At 38.0% G+C, this 19,460-nt stretch overlaps 1 protein-coding gene across 2 annotated transcripts in view; it reads right to left on the bottom strand.

The window, feature by feature from the left end:
* The window catches only part of LRRC4C (leucine rich repeat containing 4C), a 101,460-nt gene that overhangs the window by 43,707 nt on the left and 38,293 nt on the right, over positions 1-19,460 (bottom strand). Inside the window, exon 2 of one of the 2 annotated variants that reach the window (XM_075094317.1) lies at positions 13,997-14,129. The exons of the other annotated variant lie outside the window; for it this stretch is intronic. The gene's annotated coding sequence lies outside the window, so the exon portion shown is untranslated. The remainder of the gene's footprint in view (positions 1-13,996; positions 14,130-19,460) is intronic. 2 annotated transcript variants of the gene reach the window in all.

The following is a 19,460-nucleotide window of genomic DNA, read 5'->3' as shown; positions in this document are numbered from 1 at the left end:
TCACACAGTGCAGAAAGACTTCATAAGTAGATAAGAAAAATTATATAGGGAAATGGGGTGAGGCTGCACTGCCATTAGCTGCTCTCTGTGATAGCTCATTAGGTTGGCTTTTACCAAAGGAGTCGAACCTAAGTATGTGTGTGTAGTAGCCAAAACATAAAAAGCAAGCAGGAAGCTCCTGCTGGGAACACAGGGAGAAGAGCTCTCAGATTTTTCTGGATGAGGTTAGAGAAATGTTTGGGGATTTGTTCCCCTGTGGAGTTCAATAGCAAAGTAACCATCAAACTGCTGAAAGCATGGCACCAGCAAGGGAGAAAGACAAAAAGTAAAAAGCCTTTATAGCAGCAGATGTACTGTGCTAGCAGCAAAAACTACAGCACTGATTCTAATCGTCATTACCAGTGTGTTGCCGTCGCACCGAGGTGGATTAGCAAAGTAATCAAAGTGAACACAGGCCCAAAGTGAGGACCAGGGACATTCTGTTGATGACATGTAGAATTATTAAAATAAAGACAGAAAATTTATCTATCTATGTATGACTGCAAGGCAAGAGAAGAGAAGCAAACTTTCCTGTTGCTGGCCAGTGTAAGTAATAAAAGGGGAAAAAATTATAAGAGAAGAAACTGCAGTCTTGTTTGTCCACTGATGGGGAGAATACCCATGTCTTGTAAGTAACAGGATCACAAACTATACCGGAAAGCCAGCCCAACAACTTACTTACTGCACCTTACATCATCCCTGCCAAAAATAAAAACCCTGACAAGTCATAATGTTTACAGTGGAAGAGGAGCGAGCTCCTCTTATAGCAACACTGGTTTGGCATAATTTTATAAAACACACGTCTCTGTCAGTAAAACAGACTGCAAAGATCAGCTAAGAGCAAACACTAGGTAAGAAGGCGTCATCTTTATATCATCCCTTGTCATCCCTTGGTCCTGAGGTTCTGTCCAATCAGATCTTACATCCTGGGCTTCGATCTACTGTTTTCTTGTGCCTAGTTAACGGCTTAACAAGCTTTATGCATGGCTTCACATTCCTGCCATAAATCTAGTAAAATCAATACTGCGTGTTGCATTTCTCCTAAGAATTATGGTGTTCCAAAAGAGAAGAGCATATTATACATTTTATTCACAGAAAGGTGGCATCTGAGATGAGGAAGGGCACTAGATTAGTACTGTTTTCTCTAACTTGGGGTCATAAATCCCTTGGAGGTCATACAAAGGTTAAAAAAGAGAGCTGTCAGTGAGCAACAGCTTAATCCCTGCAGGGCTGGGAAACAAGAGGGACTATTATTACCTACTCTAATTTTTACACTTCCCAGAAAACTTCAAATTACCTTTAATTGCTGGAAACAGTTCAGCTCCCTCAAAATGAGAAAGTCAATAAGCACAGTTGTTTTTCACTCTCCTGTCCTGCAGGGACTGGTTAATACTGACTGGTGGAGATCACTCAAACACAGATGAGCTGAAAGGGCTTTTACCTTTCTGAAAGTTGCCTAAATGTAATCATTAACATAAAAGATCTGGGGACAGATGACAAAGAAAATAGACCATTGTTCCACAGCCATTTCTCTTGGCAACTGTGTCTTTCTTGGGAAGCTCCTGTTTTCTCTGTCCCCAGCCACATGTTTCCATACCCTGAACATACGTTTGGTTGTGCTGGTATAATTTGACTCACAGCCCAGATCTCCAGGGAACCAGGTTATAACTCCCAGGTTAATAACAAGCCTCCCCATAAAGGCAGAATATTTAAAAAATACATCTGTAATCTATCTGTTTCATTATGCAACACCATAAACAGTTGTAGGGGCAAACAACAGGGACAGAATCAACTTAAGCAGAATGAGCTTCTGAATCACCCCCTCAGGACAGAATGGGAATAGAGCTAGGGGACGCAAGGACAAGGACTAATTGCTAACTAGAACACCGATCTGGAAGACAGAATAGAGAGGGTGTCAGGAAATCACTGTACATATCTGGGGTAGAGAAGGACAGAATGAGTCAGCGACAAGAGAAACAAAAAAAATCATTATTTGATGCAAATTAAATCAATGAGACATTGGCAGAATTGTTTCCAAGAAGAATGTTTTTCAGTGTTTTCCATAAGGTCTTCAGCAGAACCAAATATGATGAAGCTATTGAAGCTTGCAAGGACAGAACTACAAGACCAAGCAAATAGAGAAGCATTGATTAAATGCAGAGGGAGGAGAGAAACAGTATATCAAAGGAGACCAGAAACATCTCTTCAGAGTTGAGGGAGGAAAAAATTGGAAAGGAGAAAAAAGATCTCCTTTTAACTTATATAAAAAGTACCAACTTAACAGAAAACAAAACAAAACTTATATTATAAATGCATACCTGTTTCTTTTGGAGAGGAATGGAAAGAGTGTAAAATATGCAATTGGCAGCACAAGCCAGGGCATCTGGAATGTTCAGTCCTTAACATCCCTCCTCTTTACACTACCTACTGCCACAGGAAAAAAAAAGTCTAGGGAAGCACCCTCGTTTCTCAGGTGCACTGCTGAGCTCAACTTGATAGTCTCCTTCCCCTCGATGTACATAACTCCAGCTGTTTTGATGGAGAATTCTGAATACTCACTGACAGAGTTTAAACTTCCTAATAATAGCAGGGAAAAAAATTGTATATGTATTACATCTAAAACCTATTACTCTCAAAAAAATATAGGTTCTTTCAGTTGCAAAGAGAAGCACTCAAAAAATATCCCAGACTTCTTTGTCTGCAGTTCCTTTTTTAAGTCATCCTGTGCAATGAATGAGGCAAGGTCTCAATGGATAGTGAATATAAGGGAATAAATGACTAAAACATGATTATGCACTTGAAGAGACCATCATAATATTTATGAGATGTATACAATATAACCATTCCATCCCTCCCACATTTACTGGAAATAAAAGCTATTTTCTACCATAGCAATCCTTAAATATGAACTACAGTCATTTTGAAGGGGGGAAAAGGAGGTGAAGAAATATGGCAAATTACTGTTTCAGTGAGGCTTGTCTAAGAAAACGAAGAAAGTAAAAAGTAGAGGTGTTAATGGATTGTATGTGCACTTTTATTACAATTGTCATGGAGTAACATAGTAAAAACCATAAAAATAGGATTAAAGTATGAATAAAATAATAAAGCTATGAAGTTCCAAATTAATTTACCATTGGTAAGTTTTACAGCCCTCATAAATTTAGTTTCATTTTAATACTCATTATAATCAATACAGGTATGTATAGAGATGTATAAGGGTCGACACAGTTGTCTACATATCCTATTCAATGTAATTTCTTACATGCGCTAAATTCATAAGCATGACTAGGGAATATTCAGCTTCTTCAAGTAGAGAACATAATATGTAATAGTGAAACTGTATTTGTCCTTTTCATCTGCAGGGCACTTGAGATAACCATGGCATTCCTGGTACAACAGCATGGCAGACATGATTCTGAGCACCATACACCAATGGCTCTGTAACCTCCCTCTGAATTGAAGTAATTTAACAGTATTTATTTTCCAAATAAACCTTAACTATTATAACCAACAAATAGCTCTTCTGCATTCTAAGTCAGTCCTTCCTCTCCTTCATTTCAGTTGTTTTCAACACTTCTGAAGTTTATGTTTTATTTGTATTAACATTTAAATCATCAAAATACATAAATACAATTTAATCAACACTAAAAAGCTAGTATGAAAACAAAAAAAAACCCCAAATTCAAACATATATATCTTCATGTAGCTGAATGGGCAGGCAATTTAGCACTAGGGCAAAGCTCCAACATGCTTCTCAAAAGTCAGAGAGTGCCTTTCCATTGGATTTAAGAGGTTTCAGATCAGACTATATTTATAAAAGTGCTTTGTTTTCAGAAATGTTTATTTTTTTTCCTATTTCTCTTGTTTGTTCTATAATGACTCCAGAGATCAGGAGTAACAAATGACTGAAAAACACACAAAAATCTGCTTCTGAGACTAAAACTGGAGCCTATATCCTTCATTATCAAGATATTAATAACATTTTCTCATCTGGATGATCCCTAATTTAGTTTTTAGAAGTTCCTTGATTATAGTTACTTGTATCAACATTTTCTGTGTGCCTAACTTGAAAACAGAGGAATGAATAATGTGATACCCTATGAGAACCTAGAATATCGTTATCTTTTTTCAGGAAGTCATTTCTAAGCATGATGGAATAAAGTCTCCCAGTGATTTCATCCTGCAGACAGCCTAGCTTACAGTTTTAATTGTGAAATTCTCACCAAATTCCACATTAGGCTCTCCTACAGGAAATTCTTTGTTCACACTTGGCTCAGGAAAATCTGAAACTCTGGCAAGTAAGATAAGTAATGTCTAATGTTCCTCCTTCACCACATCCATAAATGAAGGAAGCGGAAGAACACATTTAGTAAACTGGAATTGAAAATGTATGCCAGTCAGTTCAAACAAAGCACTCCTAAATAGAAGATTAGGTTTACATTTCCCACACATCAGATTAAATCCCATGAAAATCAGGTTTTACTTTTCACCTTCTAAAACATTATTCATATTGTGTTTTTAATCAAAGAGAAATAGGAAATAGAAGGAGAAATATACAACTATTGTAAATGGCTGTGTGTCTGGTTTATTCAGATTTTCTTAGCAATCTTCAGCTGTTATATGAATCTCATCAGCCTGTTAACTGGGCTAGTGGAAAGGTCATTAGAAAAACATTCCTGGTGGCATTCTGTCTGAAACAGAACCACTAGAAGAAAAAAAGCCTGGGAATATTACAGAACAAAATAGCGAGGAAGACAAATTTCCCAAACACGGAATTAAGAAAATTTGGTGTGCAAGACTCATTTTTCACTGTTTTCCTTTTTGGACCATGACACTTTTCTTTTTGAAACTCCATTTTTAAATAACCACTGACTCAGTATCAAATTACAATTTCTACTAAAAGAACATTTCTTTTTCATGCTGGTAATTTTAAATTCAACTTTTAGCTGCAGTAAAGGAATGGATTATGGTGGCTCTCAGATCTTTCACTAGTGGATATTTGCCAACATTACCCATTATTATGGAACTCAGCAACTAGTTGCAATGCTTAATACGCACTTAGAAGAGCCCAGGACAGGAGAAATAGAAAGATCTGTTGCTTACAGCTCAAAACATACAGACTGTGCCGAAACTTTAGTATTCCTAGCAAAACTACATAGGGATGCTTGTGCAACTGGACAATATTGTCTAGTTTAGCTATTAACCCCTTGCTATAGAAAGTGCTACTTTATTATTAAGAAAGTGTACAGGACTGAAGACGGGACCATCACTAGCTCTTTGTATTTAACTCCCATGACTAAAGCAGCTTCTCTCTGTTTAGACATGTTAGGATTATTTTCAGTTGTAGCATCTCAGATCCTCAAAGAGCTATAAAGGTATGTGATAATGAATTTATAGACTAAGTGGTACTTTCTGTGAGGAAAAAGGCTCAGATTTCCAGATCAAAGACAGTAGGAAAGAGGTTCTAACTACTAACTTCCTCAACGCTTCATCTCTGTGCCTCAGCTTCTTTGTAAATTGGAGTAATAATCAAACAACAGGAGTTGCAAAGATAAACAAATGACCTACTCACTTTCAGTATCTATTGCTTCTAAACATGAAGTCTTGCTAAAGAAACCCACTTCTGAGTGCAATATTCAGAGAAATTGAGCACTTTTGTGCTGCTTGGTTATTTAATATATTGGGCACTGTGCTGCCATTATCATTATGATGTATTTCAGTTATGATGTTTTTCATTTTCAGTATTTTTAAGTATTGATCAGAGGCTAACTGTGTTCAGAGAGGTATCTCCTGTTACTTTGTGTATCTATAGGAGTTAACAACTGTGAAGTGGTCAAATAGTCTTGCCATCAGCCCAGTAAAAAAAAATCATAGCTATAACTCAAGAGGATTAAATAAAGATATTGCTTCCTTCATTGCAGCATCTGAACAATACATAGCTCTCTCTTATGCTGTGTTCATATAGCTCTTTTCATAAACTGTCACAGACACTGATATAACACTGTTAGAAAACTATTGAAAATAATATTATGACAATATATAATAGCCTACTTAGCTAATATAAACCAATGCTTTAATATATTAGAAATATATTCACAGTTTGGCTTTCATTCACCTATGTTAGCTACTCTGTGTTATGTTGTATAAAATCATCCTTGTTTGTACTGCTCACTTGCTTTATAGAAAAAATGCATGGATTACCCTCCAAAGGAATTTTTATTTTACTTTAAGTCAGTTCAAATATTTGTAAGTCTGAAATGAACAATGATTTACAGGATTAAAGTAATCTTCATCCTAAAGAGGCACAGCATATCCAGGTCTGCCTAGTGATGTGGGCTAACTCTTTGCCATCTGCTTCTAAGCAGGAAGAACAGAGGCCTGTTCTGCCAGAGGGATTTTCTTCCCAAAGGCTGATATTTGGCAGCCGCGGCCCCCATACTGATGCTTAACAGAGCAGTAGGAAGCACTCTCAGCACCTGTGTCTCAAGGTGCAGCTCCTTTTCCACTACCTGCATACATATTCTTCTGACTTTTTACCTCAAGCATGCAGACAGCCCTACTGTTTCACTGTGATGCATCTTGCTCCCCAACATAAGACAGGATGAAAAATAAAAAAGCAAGCTATACCTAGCAAAACTTGAGGTTAAGGATTTACATGGTGCAAGCAAACAGAGTATTGCAAGCAAAATATAAAAACAAGCAAACCCCATAAAATATTGTTCTAATCTATGCTTACAGCTATCTTTCATCCACACCCCTCATGCAAATTTCTTTCAGTGTGCTTTTACTCAAAGGCCACAGTCATTAATTCTGCCCCTTCCCCCCACTTCATGAAACTCCACAAAAATAGCTTCCATCTCCAGCTCCTTTGATATGGGTTTAAATGCCCTGGGGAGTTCTAGCTGCAGTCAGACACCTTGTGTCTGTAAGTTGTTTTCACTTCACTTTTTTAATAATCATCTTGCCTAATCTGGCTGCTCATTTGGTAATATTCAGTTCTTGTTATAGATTTCAATATCTTGATAATAAATATTACATCAGATATTGGATATAAACAAAAGCTGCTATGGATCTCAGGTATATTAACAACTTCTCAAAGAGACCTCACCTTTTACAACAGGTACAAATGTCATATCAATAAAGAGTGATCTCCTTGCTGCATCTAAGAGTAAATTCTTTCCCACCCCTTTACCCCTCTTTAACATGGTTTCTTTTGTCAGAAGAGGTTTATAGTAGTTTGGAGCTGAATTTTTGTTACCTCTCAATTATATGTTGCCAAATCAAGAACTAATCCTTTGCAATTCCCCAAGATGTCAAGGGAATCGAGGAAAGAAATTTTACTATTTGGTATTCAGATCAGCTTTTCTACCACCAGTTTTACTCTACTGTAGTGAAAGCAAGATTTCCACTAAACTTAGTGTTAAAAATTGTGGGACAGGATCCTGGAACAGTACAGGAACCAGAACATTCAGAGGAAGGTTCCTGAACATTCAGTCTTACAAAAAGAAAGTACCCCAAACTATTCTTCAGTATCAGGTGACCAGTTTTCTGCCATGTATCATAATAAAACTTGAGGAATGAAATGGGAAATCAGGAAAAGGAGCATATTTGGTAAGAAATTAAATAATAATGGAGAAATAACAATAGAAAACAGAAGTGGCAGGTGAACAAAAACCAACCCTAGAGAGAGGAAGAAAGAAGTAAATTGAGACACTGAATCATTGTTATCCTGACACACTAAAGGTGCCAGCTTTTCTACCAGTTTTTAATGAAAGAGGAATTTCACCCAGTAAGTTTAAACAAAAAGAATACAGCACTTTTCCCCACAAAACATAGCAAATTTATGATATACAGTGTTATCAGCTGTGGAGAGAGCAATGTATATGGCATTGAGTAGTGCAGGTGAAGGCTACCTGGTAACTCATCTCTTTCATATTTGATTTCTCAGATAATTTCAGAGAAACAATGGTCTATCCTTGTTGTGTCACAGTCTTTAGTATTTTGTGAAACATTGAAGGAATTGCTGCTAAGTTCTCCTGTCTCCATTTGTCTCTTCAGGGTTATTGACTTTGGTTCTGTCTAAGGGTTCTTTCTTATAAGATAAAACCCTAGAGGTCTCTTGGTGAAAAGGGGAAAAAAAAAAAAAGACTGAACAGACGCTTCCCAGTTTTCATTTATATATATAAGGAATATAAAAAATTACTTACTTGAGCACTTCCTTTGCCTGAGAGCAATGGGCACCGCCTACACAGTTTTGCACGCACATGCTTTGTGACTGTAGTCTTATCAATCACCAGCTCTGTAGAGCTAGCTGTGCACACACAGGTCTGTATCTATAGCCACTCAAAACACAAGCTTTGTTCTAAACATGGCTATGTGAATTGTTGTTAGGTGAAAAGAACTTCTGGCTTGATTTGAATATCTCATTTCTTCTGTTCCATTCCAAACTCTGACACACGTCTTATTCTCAAATGGAGATTTTCATTATGCTTACGAACATAATTCATTCTGAAGCTGTGTACACTTCACTTAATTTGAAAGGTTTGAACTTTTCCATAAATCATGGAACGCAACTGGTTTCTTAGCTGTTAGAAAAACAAAACAAAACCCAGCATTGACTACTATGACTTTACTATAAATACCCTTGAAGGGGCACAGTGATTGCCACAAATATAAAATTTAGAACCATCCATCTAAAAATAGACAAAAAAAGATCACCCAGAACAGCAAGATGCAGCCACTTGTAAACTGAGCAGCCAAAGAAATGCACAGAAAGAGCTCCATTTGCTGGAACAATACGAAACAATTATGGTTCCCACCAGAAGAAGAATCTGGTCAGAATTCAAGAATATATACTTAGTACTGATTTCAGATCAATATCATTAGACTCCAATGAAGATGAAAGCTTCTTCCTGAAAAGATAAATTACCTTTTACCATCAAGATTTCAAGTCATATTAAAACAGCATTCTTATCTTCCCCTTCCTTCAGTAAAAATGGCATTTCCAACAACATGAAACACAATTTAAACAGTGAATCAGAGACTGAAACATCAATCCATTAAGCTTCTTGTTTCTCATTAAGTATAGGGGTGGAGAAGTTCAAACTTTATTTAATATGTTGCAGACAAAGAGATTACAATGTCATCTCATCTCATTTCAGTTTCTTTCCATATTTGCCCTGAAGGGTTGTAACTTATTTTTCCAGGGTAGAGCCTGGAATCTAAATTGTTCTCTGTGGCACTGAGGTAGGATTCATAGAATTATGGAATATCTCAGGTTGGAAAGGACCCGTAAGGATCATCAGGTCCAAACCCTTGCTTCTCACAGGACTACCTAAAACTAAAGCATATGACTAAAGGCATCATCCAGATGTTCCTTAAACTCTTAGTGCTGTGACCACTTCCCTGGGGAGTCTGATGCAGTGTCTGACCACCCTCTCAGTAAAGAACCTATTCATAATGTCCAATCTGAATTTCCCCTGATGCAGCTTCATTCCATTTCCTCGTGTCCTGTCACTGGTCACCAGAGAGAGGACATCAGCACCTCCCATTCGGCTGCCTTCCTTGAGCAAGCTGTAGACTGCGATGAGGTCACCCTTCAGCGATGAGGTCATCCCTCAACCCCTCAGCCTTCTCTTCTCCAAACTGAACAGGCCAAGTGAACCCTTCATAAGTCTTGCCCTCAAAACCTTTCACCATCTTTGTTGCCCTCCTCTGGACACACTCTAATAGTTTGATGTCCTTCTTATATTGAGGTGCCCAAAACTGCACACAGTGCTTGAGGTGGGACTTCACCAGTGCAGTGTGGAGTGGGACAATCATCTCCCTCAACTGGCTAGTGATGCTGTGCTTGATGCACCCCAGGACATGGTTGGCCCTTTTGGCTGCCAGAGCACACTGTTGACTCATATTCAACTTGCCTTCAACCCAAACACCCAGAACTCTTTCCACAGGGCTGCTCTCCAGCCTCTCATCCCCCAGTCTGTACGTATAACCAGCACTACCCTGACCCAGATGGAGAATCTGGCACTTGCTCTTGTTAAATTTCATATGGTTGGTGATTGCCCAGCACTCTAGTCTATCCAGATCTTGCTGTAAGGCTTCTCTACTCTCCAGGGAGTCCACAGCTCCTCCTAGTTCAGTATCAGCAGCAAACGTACTTAATGTACATTCAATTTCTGCATCCAGATCATTTAGAAAAACATCAAAGAGCATTAGCCCCATTGTTCACCCAACACATTATGGGCTTGTCTAGCTGTATGCTGGACATTTTGTCCAGAAGGATACTATGAGAGCTTTGCTAAAACCCCAAAACACCACATCTACTGGCTTCCCTTGGTCAACTAGATGGGTGACCTTGTCATAAAAGGAAATTAAGTTAATTATACAGGACTTTCCCCTTGTGAACCCATGCTGGCTATGACTGCATTGTCTCCCAAGTGTTTTTCAGTTACTCCCAGAATGAACTTCTCCATAATTTTACCAGGCACTGAAGTGAGACTGACAGGCCTGTAATTATCAGGGTCTTCCTTCTTATCCTTCTTGAAAATTGGGACAACATTTGCCAGCTTCCATTTGACCAGGAGCTGTCCAGACTCCCAAGACTGCTGAAAAATGATGGAGAGAGGTCCCATGCTAACACTGGCCAGCTCTTTCATCCCAGTACCCCGGGATGAATCCCATTTGGCCCCATAGATTTAAGTGCATCCAGCTGGAGCCGCAAGTTCAGGGTTGGCTGGAAGTTTATCATCCCTCCAGTCACAGTCTTCAAACATGGGGCTCTGGGGGCCCCAGGGCCCATCATCAGTGTTAAAGATGGAGGCAAAGAAGGCATTACATGTCTGTGCTTTGTCTACATTCCTATCTGTGAGGTGACTGACCTCATCAAGTAATGGACCAATGTTATCTTTGATCCTCCTTTTGTGGTTAACATGTTTTTGTTGTCCTTCACAGTGCTGGCCAGCTTGAACTCTCTTCGAGCTCTGGCAGCATGGATTTTCTCCCTACAGTGGCAAACAGCATCTCTGGAGTCCTTCTGTGTTGCTTGTCTTTGCTTCCAATGTCCATACATTTTCATTTTCCACATAAGTTCTAAAAGATCCCTGCTCAGCCAAGCTGGCCTTCTGCCCTGCTTACTTGACTTCTTACACTTCCAAATTGCCTGCTCCTGCACTCTTAAGAGTGGCTCTTAAAAAGTGACCAGCATTCATGGACCCCAATGTCTTCAGAAGCAGATTCCCAGGGGCCTTACTAACTAGTTCTTTCAGCAGCCTGAAGTCTGCTCTCCCCATATCCAGGTCAAAGTTTTGATGGAAGTTTTTCTCCTGTCACCAATGATTTGAAACTCAACTAATTTGTGGTCATTGAGATCAAGCCAGCCACCAATCACCATTTTGCCCACAAGTCCCTCTCTGTTTACAAACAACAAATCTAGGAGGGCATCTTTCCTAGTTGGCTCCCTTAGTACATGCACCAATAAGTTATCTTCAGTGTGCTTCAGAAATTTCCTGGACCTCCTTATGACCACGGTATGATATTCCCAGTTGATGTCCAGGAAGTTAAAATCACCCATAAGGACAAGGGCAGTTGATCTACAGTTATCCTTTAATTCCTTGTAGAATAATTCATTGGTATCATCCTGGTTGGGTGGTCGATAGTGGACTCTGACAACAACATCCACTTTATTTGCTTTCCCCTTCATCCTTACGCAGATGCTCTCAACCATATCATTGCCAACTGTAAGCACCATACAATCCAACCACTCCCTTACATACAGCGTCACCCACTCGCCTCACCTGCCCTGCCTACCCCTCCTGAAGAGTCTATAACTGTCCATCACAGGACTCATCCCACCAGGTTTCGCTTATGCCAGTGATGTCATAGCTCTGGGACTGGGTCAAAGCTTCTAGCTCCTCTTGTTTGTTCCCCATGCTATGTTCATTAGTATAAAGGCATTTCAAGTGTGCTCCAGTGTACTAAGCACATTACGGAACAGCCTGAAGGACCTTGCTAGCACACCATCCCTCAAACATTGTGCCACCCCCAGGCTTATTTCTAGCAAGCCTGGTTTTATCCCTTTCCCCCTTCAAATCTAGTTTAAAGCTCCTTCAAGGAGCCCTGCTAACTCTTGTGCAAAGATCTTTTTCCCCCTTTGAGAAAGGATTATCACAAAATCATCAACAAAGGAAGATTACAGAAATTCCATAAGAGTCTACCCATTTTACAGGTAGAAAAATGCACCCAAGACGACACCTGAAATGCAGCTAGGGACTGATGCCAGATGCTCTGGATCTCAGACCAGTTCCAAAAATAAGCAAGCTATTCTTGTTTTTTATTTACAGTAAATTACCTAAAACCAACTGGTGCAATTTTTATTGCACTACTGGACCTTCATTAACAAAAAGCGATGTTAATTCATTTATTCTACATAACAGAAAACCAAATGAGGTCTGGAGAACCTAGGTTGAATTGATTAGCAACAACTTTGAGTGGAAGAGAAAAACAGATTATAAACTGAAAACTATCCCCATTTGTATAAATGCAGGAAGCAAGACCTATGCTTACTCTCACTTTCCTATATCAAACCTTTCTTCTGTCACAAAGGCATTAATAACTTCTCCCATGTAATCAAGTAGCTTCTATTCTTTCCAGAGGGGAAGGCTTTAGACTCTCTACCACAACTACAGGTTATACAAAGACATAACTCTCAGAAATGTTATATGTGTGCAGATTGGCCTGTTTTCTGGCAGCTGCCAAGCCTGGTGAAGCATGGAAGCATTTTGTGAATTGCAGCAGTGGAATCTGTGAATGGTTTTAATTAATGAATGCAAGGGAGCTGGAGGGAGCTCACCAGCAACAAAAGGGAAGTTATTTCCCAGTGACATTTGAAAGCTTAACCTAGTATTCAAGCAGCCAAAACTTCTATACTCCTGAGCAAAGAAAAAAGCTTTCCGAATTAAATGACGTTTTGTGCCTTTTTGGTGTCTCATGAGATGTGGTAATGGGTCTTTATGAAAACTTTTGCATCAAAACCCCATTTTATGTTCCACCAGTGTGATTTTCCATTGTTAATATTCTTACACTCTGCATATATTAAGGCACATTAATAAATGAAAGCAGCAAGTCAGCCTGTCAGATATTTCATAAAGTACCATGGGAAATGATTGGTTTAGGATGGGTGGACAAAAATCTGTTTGTTCAGCAAACTTAATTTTAGCTGAGGACCAATAAATGTGTGCACATCATGGACATACTGAAAGTTAACTGGGCTCAGAAATACACCATATAGCTGAACTTTTGGGACAGCAGGTAATCTCAATGTTCTGGTACTTCATGGCTCAACTCTACCTCCTAACATGAAGGAAGAAGCATTACAGTTATGCTGTTGGATGACAGATCTTTAGTTTGCACATTCTCTTGGACTTCTGAAATGCTAGGAACAAAAACATCCATAATTAAGGCTTCAGGGGAGAAAGTGAGTCTCCACAAACACAATAGTTAAGCCTGGAAGGCGAGATTGAAATAAACCAACCAAACAAGATTATGTACAGTTAAAAATAAAGCCATTAATTCCCCCTGTGAAACAACATTTTATTAATTATGCTAAATTGTTATATGGCTAATAAGCTGGCATTTTTGTGATTTTTAAGGCCTATAAGGAATTTCTTGGAAAGTTACTGTAAACTTGTGATTTGTATTTTCTAACAGGTCCACAGGAAGACAAGAAAACCCCTGTAAAATATAGCCTCCAAATTCTTCCTCACACTGGGAAGGGAGTTGAAACTCAGTGCAGTTTAAGAAGCTCTTGAAAGATTTTCAGGAGATTCTGTAAGAACAGTCCAGACAGTATCAAAGATATGTGCTCCCTTTCCTTTCCAGTTTTCTGCCACGCATTCCAGCCATGATATGCCTGGAGCCTGAAAAGCTGACTGCATAACAATATCCTAGCATGAATTACCTTTTTGGTAGGTTTACCGTCTTGGGAGGTGATGCTTCTCCTTGTTTCCCAAACTACCCCTCGACCTTCTCATCCTACTAGCCCATTGGAGACTGTTCCACAGAGCTGCCTGGACCCCCCCACAGCATCCACCCTGTGGAAGAAACAAATATTGAAAAGCTATGATGCTGCAGTTAAATCTTCTAGACACATAATTTGAAGACATTGGGAGAAAATAACTAAAGTAGACTAAAATGATATAGAGCTGTCGTTACACTATCTGAGAAGGAAGGGGAGTTGTAGGGTTAGAGTATCCCCTCAATATACTTGTATGTATAATACAGCTGCTGAAGACAGTTAATTTCAAGAATACTTTAAGACACAAATGTAAGCAGAGATTTCAAAGGCAGCAATTAGTCAATAATGTGATCACCTAATCTTGCATATGAAAACACTGCCTATTGGAAATGCCTGTATTTTGGCATGCTTAGCAGTAACAGGAAGGGGGTATGTGTTACTGCTATGTTTCTGTAATGGGTAGCTTCATCATACAGGTATGGTGGTAGAAATTCTTTCCCTGTCATTAGTGGCAGTGAAACACAGACACTTCTTGAGGGCAAGGTACACCGTCCAGCATTGGAAACCTCCTTCATTTAGTCTTATATGCATGTTGTGGTGAAAATGAAAATTGGCCAATTAAGTACTCTGCTAAATAATTTTCAAGTTATAGCCTGGATATACTGCACCAAATTCCTGTTTCAGTCAATGAATAAATAAACATTAGAAATAATAATCATACATGTAATTTCATAGCTTGAAAACACTGATAGGAATGAGAGACAAAAGAGACCTTTTATTTAAAATCTTTTAAAAGCATTGCTCATTTACTAAAGAAAAATAAATTCTACTGTCTCTTGTTTATGACAAAAGACAATTGAGTAAATGATGACTCCAGATAACCCATGTCACTGATTCTGTTTTTTAAAGACCTGCCTGCTTTCTATTCCTTTGGCCTCGGCTGCCTAGCAACCTCCACAGAGCTTTCTTAGTCTATACTAATCCTGGAGGGGTTTCATTTATATATTTATTTATGAGAATGTCTAGAAGGAGGATACAGAAGCAAAGAGCTATTTGTTCCTTCCTTCTACCGCTGGACTCCAGACATGTCACCTCAGCGTCTCAGTGAAGGACAAAGTCCTTGGTTTTGCAAAGAGAAGTACATACCTCCTTGAAATCACTTGGGAACTAAGCAAATCCCACTTTCCATGAGACAAAAGCTGAGTGTCTGTAGGAAGCTCTTGATGTAATAGGCACTGAGATTTCTTACTCTCCCTGTTGATTTGATTCCTTGATAAGCTTTTTCACCCTGAAATACTATGTGTTTATGTACAGCTCCTGTTTGCATGCAGCCTGAAGCTTTTACTTAACATGAAGACAGAGTTTGTGCTGCTGTACTGGGTCACCAACAGTTCCTGCATCATCCAAGCACGGGAGGGAAATGGAGATTAAAACTGATCTCCTGCTGTGTCTGACTCAAAGGGGGACAGTTTGGAAGTTATGCATGGGACTACTTATTATAACTAGTAGTTTGAAACTGGATTATGGACTGTCTCTCCCTGTACCAGCCACCAGCTTTTCATTGAGGAGCGTATTTCCTCAGGTTTTTTTCTTTCCTTTATTATTAGTGCAAAATTGAGGACGCCACAGAAAATATCCTTACGCTACATTAACAAATACTTATTTCCTTGACAATTCTATTCAAACAGCATTTTGTAAATGCTTTATGCCCTGATCAACATAGCCCTCTCCTCCAATCAGAAAGGGCGGGGGAACCAAGCCACAAAAAAGAGAGAAAGATGGTCCAAGATGTGTCCTGAAGAGCCTAACAGGCTCTTCCAAATGATGTGGTAATGGCATGCCAAGTGTTCATAGCTTGTGGTCACATGGCAGTGACGTGGTTTTTGTGTCTCACCACTTCTGAATCCTGAACTCATATGGAAAACTTTCCATTTACTTCTGGATCAAACTGAAGCCTGCAACATAACAAACTGATATGTCTTAAGACATAGCAATATGCCTTGATCACTCCATTACATTTCTTTATGATTACGTTGATGTGTAGCTGTGTTTTATCATTAAGGAACATGCAGGGAATCTGTGACAAAACATGAACCTGAAAACAGATCTCCGAACTTCCACTTTCTGTTTCTTATCAACAGAGCTATACACATGAAGATAAGGTTGTTTTAAACATCACAGGAAATGTAAGATTATGGAAGCATATGTAAATCTTGGTGGTTACATATATTTAGCCATCAATATTAATTTACCCCAAATTGAATAGTATGAAATAAGTATATTTTTTAAAAAAATCCCTTTTATAGTGTAACAGGAAACAAAAACAATATTGGATGGTATAGCAGTGTCCAATGAAATAAAATATAAGCAACAACATGAATGACAGAAAATTATTCAAAAATAACCCACCGGTTAAAAGAGTTTCGTTTTTTAGAGGAACTTACAAGCAGTGAAAATATCCATAAAAATGGAAAGATGCAAAATGATTCATTAAACAGAAGGACAAAAGTTACTGATAGTAAACAAAGATATGGGATTCTTCTATTCATGGACTCACTATAAACAATTTTCTAAGTTGCTTTACCTCTGTCATTTTACACAATGACTTAAGTTCATAGTTTCCAGCAAATCTCTCAGGAGTACAAAATGAGAGTTACTGTAATACAAATAAATTCAGAATTAAGTAGTTGCTTATTGAGAAGCAGTTTCCCTGTATGCATTTTTCAGAGTATCATTATTAAAGCAAAAATTGAGTGTGTGGTGTCTCCCTCCCTTGCAAAGTATGATCATGATTTCATATGCTCTTCAACATTAAGCCAAAGTTTCTGAAAGTAAATCTAATGAAGAGTATCAGAAGCATAGACTTTTATGTCTGTTTTCTCACTTTTGTGAGAAGTCTGTGTTTAATAAGTTCAAGAACATGCAAACAGACATTTTAATAAGAAAAGTTATAATAAGCTTTCCTACAGAATGAATAAAAAGGGAATAGTGTCAAAGCAGCTACCAAAGGAAATCCTTTGGAAGCAAGCAAAAACTAGAGAAAATGAAGTCTCTTGACTCATGGAAAAAAAAAGTTGCAAGCAGTTTTGGCCATCTTTGTCCCTTCCTATGTTCCTCAAAAGACAAGAGAGATGCAACAAGATGAAATGTTAAAGAAGGTTTGAACAAAGGATGTTACAAGGAAAATGAAATTTTATTAGGAATAAGATGAAAGGAACATTATTGTTCATATAATAGTATAATATTTGCTTGAATAACTCACCAAGGAGAATTGCAAGAAAACTTTTGAAAACAATCAGTAGTATTAACCCAATGCTCAGCTCCTCATTTCAAGTACACTGATTTAACTTCAGACTTATGCCAGTAACTGATAAAATTTTGGTCCAGAATCTTTAAATATTTTATAAAAATTTATTATGGCAATAAGTAACACAAACTCATTGAAGTTATAACCAGGCTTTAGTAACTATTCTCAAAGTTATTTTTTATATATTGCAAAGGAATGAAAAAAGCTGCAGTAAAAGGAAGACTTATTAAAGAAAAACCAAACACAGCAGCATGTGCTAAATAAAATAAACAAGCAGAAGAGAACAAGAAGCTACACAGTTCCTGCTATTTTTAATAAATATCACTAACAGCATAGCATTCAACTGCCAAAAGAAAGGAGGTTATTTTAGATACTCAATGTTACTACGTATGGCCCTGAGTTGCCATTCCAGAAGAGCACAGGTTTATTGTAGATTGTATCTCTTATCTGCCTGCTCCTGTGGATACCCTAGGACATGCGATAAGCACGACAAAGCATTAGATGCTTTTATTTATGAATCCAAATCACCTGCAAGATGTTAGTAAAATCTGTGTGAGCTCTGTGTATTTACATATTAGGTAACAAGTACGGGTAAAATTAATATAGCAGGAAAATTGCGGTGTGCTATGCCCACATAAGATTTTCAACAGCCTCAGATGGTACAGAGAGAAAATGCTACTCCAGACAGTGTCTTAAACAAAGATATCTTTACACAAATTCTGTACTACCAATAAATATGAAGAAGTTAAGTTAAACCTCACCTCTGAACTACTGCTGACTCACTGCATAGTAAAACTAGCTACTGGTGTTTTCTTGGTAATTTGAAAAGGTGTTGCCAGTTTGCATTCCCTTCAGTTGTTGACATATTTTGCTATTTCAGAGCTCTGTTTTATTTTATATGCTTATCAGAATAGAACTTTTTTACAATGAGGAATTGGCCAAACGTCCATAAGCCTTGATTATTTACTGCGGAGTAGTAACTACATTTTTTCCTGATCTTTTAGCTTAGTCAAATCCTGAGTAAGGATTATTCTCCTGCATGAGACCTAAAATTTCTGTATATACCGTACTTCTAATTTTTCTTCTTTCAGGAATGCCAGATGGAAAGAAAACAAAGAATAGTTGCATGTCTGGTATGCTAATATTTTTATACTTCTGAATTTTAGTTAAGCAGATGGAGATTAGGTAATTCTGCATGGCTATCACTCCAAAACAAGTTGAGTTAAGGTATAAATACCAATTTCTAAAATAATATTCTCAGCTTTACTATGTGAAGAAATTCACTCATATATTATTGAATGGAAATGTGTTTGTACATCTAATCAATAAACGAGTTAATCCATGTTGAACCAATCTTCTAGACTATTTGTCTTATTCAGCCTAACTAACACAAAGCTGTGAGTGATTCATTTCAGAGCAACAGTACAGTGTGAAAAACAGGTCTAGTGTCCTTTTTAATGTGTCTCTGTGTGTGTTTATAAACACAAAATGTCATAAAAAATATTCCCCCGGCCAATATTCCCCCCATTTTATCATCAGTTCTACTGACTACTAATAATAGTCTCCAGATACTCGTCTGACAAATGGCTGTTTAATTTTATTTTACTATGAAAAATTTGACCTGGTTTGTTTATCTATAAATACACATTTTTGTGCCGTAGACACAAATATGCATTTGTGTTAGCTTTCATCCCTGCTGTGTTTGTACAACACAGTGTGACATTCACAAACAGAAAGAAAAGAGACTGAAGTGAAGAACATTTGATAGTGTCGCCCAGCATTTTAAATACAGCAAAATAAATAAATTAATGCCAACTTCATCAAATACTAAAACCAGTGTGGCTGAAATGAAACAGAGAGTGGGACAGAGAGAAAAAAGGTGAATCTTAGGTGAAAAATCAACTCATTTTGTCTACAAAGCAATAGGTCGAGTGCTACTGAATTCTACTAAACACTTAGTTTTATACTTAGATTTTCCCTCCCTACTAGTGTATCTGATTTAGTTTCAGCTTAGCAATAATTACAAGGAAGTTTGCCATACCATAGTGTAGGATTGCCAAAGGAGGAGGAATCATCTCTACAAAAAAGGAAGATGACAGT

The sequence above is a fragment of the Phalacrocorax aristotelis genome, chromosome 5, assembly GCF_949628215.1.
Source record: "Phalacrocorax aristotelis chromosome 5, bGulAri2.1, whole genome shotgun sequence".
Lineage (NCBI taxonomy): Eukaryota > Metazoa > Chordata > Aves > Suliformes > Phalacrocoracidae > Phalacrocorax > Phalacrocorax aristotelis.
This window is presented reverse-complemented; position numbering and strand designations above follow the sequence as displayed.